This window comes from Panthera leo, chromosome D1 (genome assembly GCF_018350215.1).
Source record: "Panthera leo isolate Ple1 chromosome D1, P.leo_Ple1_pat1.1, whole genome shotgun sequence".
NCBI classification, from domain to species: Eukaryota; Metazoa; Chordata; class Mammalia; order Carnivora; family Felidae; genus Panthera; species Panthera leo.
The window spans coordinates 73,309,801-73,317,737 of NC_056688.1; positions in this window are offsets into that span (position 1 = coordinate 73,309,801).

Below are 7,937 nucleotides of genomic sequence, written 5' to 3' on the forward strand. Positions count from 1 at the left end.
AGAAATTGAGTGAGGATGAAGGAGGAGACATCCCAGGCAGAGGGACAGTGTGTGCAAAGACACTGAGGGAGGAAGGAGGATGGTTCAACTGAGGAACTGAGATGCCAGTGTTGCTGTTGTACTGGGAACAAGGGGGAAGTGGCTTCAGAATTGGTGGTGAGGCAAGCAGATCATGCCAGGCCTGGGAGGCTATATTAAGAATTTAGGTCTTTATCCTAAGAATGAGGAGGATTTTAAGCTCTCAAATGATCCAAGTTATATTTTTAAAAGATTTCTTAAGGCTGGGCAGAGAATGTAACAGAGAGAGGCTACAGAGGATTTAGGCAGCCCAGTTTAGAGATTATTACAACAATATAGGGAAGTGACAATGGTGGCTTGAACTTTGCATAAGGCACAGTAAATATAAAGCTGAGTCAGGGCTTCTATCCTTGGAGATAGTCAAGTAGGAGAGAGAGATTTGGAAACAAGTATGATGTAGTGAGCATTACTAGAGAGAAGTCCAAGTAACGTTGGAAGCTAGGAAGTTCAGGGGAAAGAAGAGGGGAGGATGGAAGGTAATTAGTTATTTATTGCTACATATCAAATCACCCCCCAAACTCAGTAGCTCAAAGCAATAAGAATTAACTATCTCATAGTTTCTTTGGTCAGAAATACAGTTACAGACAAGCTATCTGCTGCCAGCCTCATCTAAAGGCTTGAATGAAGAGAGATCCACTTCCATTTTCACTAACATGGTTGTTGTAAGGTCTTGATATCTTAAAACATGGGCCTCTCCACAGGGCTGCCTCACACTATGGCAGCTGGCTTCCTCCTACATGAATGACCAAGAAAGAGCAAGAAAGAACAAGAGTGTGTGAGAGAAAGCACCCCTGAACAGAAGCCATGGTCTTTGTAACCTGATCTCGGAAGTGAGGTCCCATCACTTCTGCCATACTCTATTCATTAGAAGTGAGTCAATAAGGAGCTCCTGGGTGGCTCAGTTGGTTAAGCATCCGACTCTTGGTTTCAGCTCAGGTCATGATCTCACAGTTGGTGAGTTTAAGCCCTACATTGGGCTCCTCGCTGACAGCGAGGAGCCTGCTTGGGATTCTTTCTGTCTATCTGTCTCTCTCTCTCTCTCTCTGCCCCTCCCCCTTCAAAATAAATAAATAAAACTTTAAAAATATATATGTTAAAAAAAAAAGAAGTCAGTAAGTCCCTTGTGTTCAAGAGGAAAGGAATACACAAAGGTGAGGCATACACAAAGGCTTGAATACTAGGAGGTGGGGAGAGGTCACTGGGGGTCATCTAGAAGCTGGCTACCACAGCAGGTTTCACAGAAGAGGTAGCACTTGAAGAGGTTATATTGGAGTTTTTCGGGAGCATCTCAGGAGGAAGGGCTTTCTAGGTAAAGAAAAGGGTATGTGAAAGATATAGAGGTATCTTTCTATAAATTTACTTCCATGAATTCTACCAATACACTTGCATCTTTGTGAAAAAAATATACATATACAAGGGTAGTCATTGAGGCATTATCATCTTAGTTTGCTAGGGCTGCCATAACAAAGTACCACAAACTTACTGGCTTAAACAATAAGTTTATTGTCTCACAGTACTGGAGGCTAGAAGTCTGCAATCCACGATCCACGATCCACGTGCTGGCAGGGTTGCTTCCTTCTGATAGCTACAAGGGAAGTATCTGTTCTAGGCCTCTCTCCTTGGTTTATAGATGCATGTTTTCTCCTTGTGTCTTATCATCTTCCCTCTTAAAGGTCTCTGTCCAGCTTTTCTCTTCTTAGAAAGACGCCAGTCAGATTGGCTTAGGGCCCACCCTAAGTGACCTCATTTTAACTTGATTATACGGAACCTATCCAAATAAGGTCACACTCTGAGATATCCAGGGTTAGGACTTCATTATGAATTTTGAGGGTAACACAATTCAACTGAACAGTCATATAGTAGAAAAAGAATAAAAGGAATCTAAATTTTCAACAATAGGGAATGGATTAAGTAGGTTATGGTATGTCATAAAATGGGAAATGGAATACCGTACTATATAGCTGTTAGAAAGATGTACTGATAAGGAAAATCTCCAATGTGGAATAATCTCCAATATTCTGTTAAAGGAAAAAGCCGAGTTGACTAATAATTTGTGAAATGCTAGTATTTATGTTTAAAAAACTAGAATGTGTTGTAACAAAATAGGAAACCTTGGGAAAAATACACAAGAAATTAATAGTATTGTCTGTGTCTGTGAAGAACTCCTGAGAGGGTAGAGGTCAGCATATAGAAGGGAGCCTTCTTTTTTACTATAGACTCCTTTTGTACAGGTTGATTTGTTATCATGAGCACATACTACTTTCAAATTAAAAAAGAAATATATAGGAGCTTAGTAATTTCAGCATGAAGCATATTTAGAGTGTGCTGGATGCTAATAATTCTGATTAGAAATTGAGTGACAGAAAAAGATAAAAAAAATAAGTTGGTGTGGAACTGTGCAGACTCAGTGTGTGATGAAAGATGGGAGTTGTGATTAGTTCTTATGTTATAAACCTGTTTTAAAGTGGCGGTGGACTATTTTATCAGTCCTTCAAGGCTTTTCTAGTCCAGGATTCTCTAGCATAATCCTAATATTAGATTCAGTTGGTTTCAATAAATGTTAATCTTTTTTTAAGTTTATTTATTTTTGAGAGAGAGAGAAAGAGAGCACAAGTGCATGCAGAAGAAGGGCAGAGAATCCAAAGTGGGCTCTGCAATGACAGCAGAGAGCCCGATTTGGGGCTCAAACTCACGAACCATGAGATCATGACTGGAGCTGAAGTCGGACACTTAGCTGAATGAGCCACCCAGGGACCACCAATAAACATTAACTGAGGTCAGCCAGAAGCCAGGCTGGGTACAGGGAAACAAAGATGAATACAATATGATCCTGCCCTTGCAAAGCCTAGAGTCTAGTAAACCCAAAAATAGAACTGAAAAAACACAAAAGGTAAACAAATAGAAAATGTCAATACACTGTGGTAAAAGTTATGGTGAAATTGCATACCTGGTACCAACAGAGGAGCACCCAGCCCCACTGGACCAGAGGAAGAAGCTCTAAAGAATGAGCAGATGTTAGTCAGGTTAGGGTAGGAAACAATGCTTCAGGCAGAGGGAAAAGCATGAGCACTGGTACAGAGACCTCAAAATGGCTCAAGGTATTTGGAACTACTTGGAATTTAAATATTTCCAATAAAGGCAACTGTTTAAGAAGGTGGCTGAAAGATTTTTAGAATCTGTAGAGCTTTGTAAATTTATTCACATGGGTATAGTAACAGATTTTTTTAACCCATTTCCCCATACAATGGGTCCTGATTTTTAATTATGGTCACTGTGGCTGATAGTAATCTCCCTGTTTTCTGAAATCTTAACATCTAATTACTTACTCAGTTTAGTCCTTAATTACCTCCTATCTTAAAGTGTTTTCAAATTATTCTGTAATTATAGCTTCCTTCCATCTATTGAGTTCTTAGTGTTAGACATTGTGCTCAGCAGTACAGATACTGTTTCATTTAGTCCAAAGCCTAAACTTTTTACCACTACCATCCTGAACTTCTCCAAGAGAAGATCATAAGCTCCCTGAGGGCAGAAAGCAAAGTTTAAATCTGGTTTCCCTTCTCATAGTTTCCCTACCCAGCCTCTCCTCCATTTATCTCCCTACATGTATAACTTCCCTTGACCTTATACTCCCTCCAGCTTCTGCCCGATTTCTTTGTTTCCCATGATAACATAACTCAGAACTGTCTATACTTGCTGGGTTTCTCACCTCACCAGGCTTTCATCTCCTCCACATACTGAAATGTCTCCTATCAAGTCACTATTGACCCACATGTTGCCAAAGTCAGGTCAATTCTCTGTCCTCATCCTTCTGGATCATTCAGCAGTTTTTGACATTAGTGATTGATCACTCCCTCCTTAACACACTTTGCTTTTTAGGCTTTCATGATGCCAGGTCCACTTTGTTTTCCTCCAACCTTCTTGCTTGCTTCTTAGTCTCTTGTCAGCTCCCTCCCCTTTATCAGACTTCCAAAGGTAGGAATGCACCAAGACTTAGTCTTCAGCTCTTTTTGCTGTTTATACTGCCTAACTAGATGAATTCATCTGCTCCTATGGTTTTAAATACCATTCCTAGGCTAATGATTCTCAAATTTGTATCTCTGGCCCCTGACTTCTCCCCTGAAATCTAGACTTGGGTAACCATCTATTTGATATCTCCAGTTGCATGTTGGGTGGACAAGTCAAAATTAAGATAAACACAGATTAAGAACTCTCAATTATTACCCCACACCTGTTCCCCACTTCCCCATCCCCTCATCCCCTCCACAACTTATCCATCTCAATAACTGGCACCATTAGCCCAGTTACATAGGCCAAAAGATTAGGAGTTAGCCTTGATTCCTGGCATCTCCTCACATTCCAATCAGTAAGTTCTATTGGCTCTATCTCTGAAATATACCCTACTGCCTAAACTGACCTTTCTTGCCCTCTCAGTGCTGTAATCTGGTGCAAACTATCATCTTAATGGGCCTTCCCATATCCAGTCTTGCTCCAATAAGTTCGTTCACCAAGCAGTAATTGGAGTGATTTAAAATGGTACATCAGATCACCTTACTCCTGACTAAAACTGCGGTAGCTTCCCATTGCATTGAGAATAAACCTTGCCTTTATTTACAAAGGCCTTGCACTATCATTTCCCTGTTTCCCTCTACCTTAGGGCTCTGCACCTTGCTCACTATGTTCCAGCAACAATGGCCTTCTTTCCATTCCTAAATGGGTAAGAACAGGTAAGCTCTGTCCTGCTCTGATGACTTTATACTAGCTATTTCCTTTGCCTGGAATGCTGTCTCTTGGGTTTGACTGGCTCCTTTTGGTCATTCAGATCTCTGCTTAAATGTCACCTGCTTAAAGAGAACTTCTCTGACTACCCAATCTAAAAAGAGCCACCTGGTCCTCATGTATATAACATCACTTTTATTTTATTTTATTTATTTTTAAGATCACTTTATTTTAATGCTCTGTAAAGCATCAGTCACCTCCTGATACTTTAAAAAATTTATTTTAGTACATTGTCTTCTACACTAGAAGGTAACCTCAATGACAGCAGGGACTTTGTCTTGTTCACCACGAATCCCTATACATTTAGAGTAGTGCCTGGAATTTAATAATTATTGATTGAATGAATGAGTGAATTTACTTCCATTTATATTTAGTCTTTCCCCCCACAGTTAAAAGGACAGCCAAGACCCATGTCTTAAAGGGATTAGAAATGAATGTGAATTTTGAAAGGCAAATATATTTTTTTAATATCAGGGCTGTGAGATCAAGACCTGAGCTGAAATCAAGGGTCAGATGCTTAACCAAAGGAACCACCCAGGTGCTCCTGCAAGACAATTATTATTTAAATGAAAGTCCTGCTTTGTAAACCAAGAGTGGACAGCATTTATACCGCCACTGCAGCATTAAAAAAGATTCAGTTGAGAGTTACTATATACGACATAAAATGAAGTTGGAAACTTTTCAAGGAAGAACTATCAACTGCTTCCTTCATGTGCTTCAAGAAGGATATCAATTTTGTGCATCATAAAAGTTATATGTGTAGGCTGTGACTCACAAGAGGAATAGCCAACCTACTCTTTTCTCTCCTCCTCTCCCCTCCCTATAAATATCATAAAGAAACAGCTATGATAGGCTCTTGAAAGAGCAGCTAACATTTTCTGAGAGCTTACTGTATGGTAGACTCTAAGAGTCTAATGGATTTAGTGAATTAGTTCCTTTATTCTTCACAATAACCCTATGTGGAAGGAATAATATAATTCCCCTTTTACAGATATGAGGCACAGAGAAGTTAAGTTACTTGCCTGGGTCACAAAATAAGTGGTAGAGCAGGACAAGCTGACCCCAGTGCCCCACTTCTTAATCATCTATCATGCTGTCCTAAGAGGTGGCATTTCAATGTATATGTTTGTCACCACTGTACTCCTCTTTGAGACTATGGAGGAGGGTATGGACAAATACATGGGGGTGTGTGGGAAAGTGTCAAACCAAATAACCTATAGGTTTTTCTTTTTTGAACCATGGACCTTTTGGCAGTCAGGTGAAGTCTATAGACTTTTTTTCTGACTAATGTTTTTACATTCAAAACTAAAATACAATTGAAAACCAATTATATTGAAATATAGTTCTCAAAATATTAAATCAGCATTTGTTATAGTAATATACATGCTTCTTTATTAATGTACTAAGTAAGACCTAATACCAGGTCTAGTGACTACCATAATTTCATAGCCGTATGAGTATAAATGATATTTCAAGATATTTTTAACTGTTATAATGTGATGTAGAAATATCTCTTGGGATATCTATTGGTGACAAAGTCACAGATACTGCTAATACTACTGTGAATTATTGCCTACCTTAGTAATGGAAGGACTTAGTAAATTTCTGTCAGAGGTTAGTAAAAATAAAGATGTGATTTATTTTTCTTAAGTTTTTAGTTAAATTCTAGTTAGTTAACATACAGGGTAACATTACTTTCAGGTGTACAATGTAGTGATCCCACACTTCCATACCACATCGGGGGCTCATTGCAGAGGTGCACTCTTTAATCCCATCACCTATTTAATCACTGCCATCCACCCCATCCCCCCCGGCTTTCTGGTAACCATCAGTTTGTTCTCTATAGTTGAGAGTCTGTTTCTTGGGGTTCCTGGGTGGCTCAGTTGGTCGAGCGACCAATTCCTAATTTCGGTTCAGGTCATAATCTCACGGTTTGAGAGGTTGAACCTCACACTGACAGTGCAGAGCTTGCTTGGGATTCTCTTTCTCCCTCTCTCTCTACCCCTCCCCTGCTTGTGTGCTCTCTCTCTCAAAATAAATAAACATTAGTACATATATATATTTTAAAAGTCTGTTTCTTGGTTTGCCTCTCTTACTTTTCCCTTTGCTTATTTGTTTTGTTTCTTAAATTCCACATATTAGTGAAATTATATGGTAGCTACCTTTCTCTGACTGACTTGTTTTGCTTAGCATAATACTATCCAGCTACAATGTTTATAGTAGCATTATCTACAAGAGCAAAATTATGGAAACATCCCAAGTGTCCATTGACTGATGAATGGATAAAGAGAATATGGTTTTATATATACAATGGAATATTACTAAGCCATGAAAAAGAATGAAACCTTGCCATTTGCAATGATGTGGATGGAGCTAGAGAGTGTTATGCAAGGGATCATAGTTTTTAAACATAAAACTGGCCAGAGTCCCAGTTGGGGGGTGGACACCACCCATAAAGCATTTTGATAACTAAATCTTCAATTCTTAGATGTTTTCTCTAGAGCAAAGAGAAAAAATTCCAAACAGCACAGTTTCAACAAAAACAGCCTGGATCCAGAAAGAATCAGACCAAAGGCCAGCATAGTTTTAGTAGGAACAGCCCAGTTATCAGACCACAGGGTAGCACAGTTTTAAATAGGAATGATCTGGTTTCAAACAAGAGGTGAAGAAGGCCAGCACAGTTCCAACAGCAACAGTCAGATTCGGTAAAGGAGTCAGAACAAATACCAAATGAGGACTCTCAGAAAAAGAAAGAAAAAAAGAAAGAAAGAAAAAAGCTTAACAGCCTCCAAATAAAACCTGGAAAGCTCAAACACAAAAAGAATAGAACTTGAAAGCCAGAAGCATCATCCTCAAACTCCAAAGTTGGTGAGAAAACAGTGAGCCCAATTTGCTCGGTGGGTGCTGGCACCTGTTTGCTCACCAGCTTCAGAGTTGTTGGGGGTCTTCTCTTAATCCCTTCTGATCACCCGGTAATGTTAAACTTAAAAAAATAAAACTGTTGGGGCGCCTGGGTGGCTCAGTTGGTTAAGCGCTGACTTTAGCTCAGGTCATGATCTTGCAGTTCATGGGTTTGAGCCCCG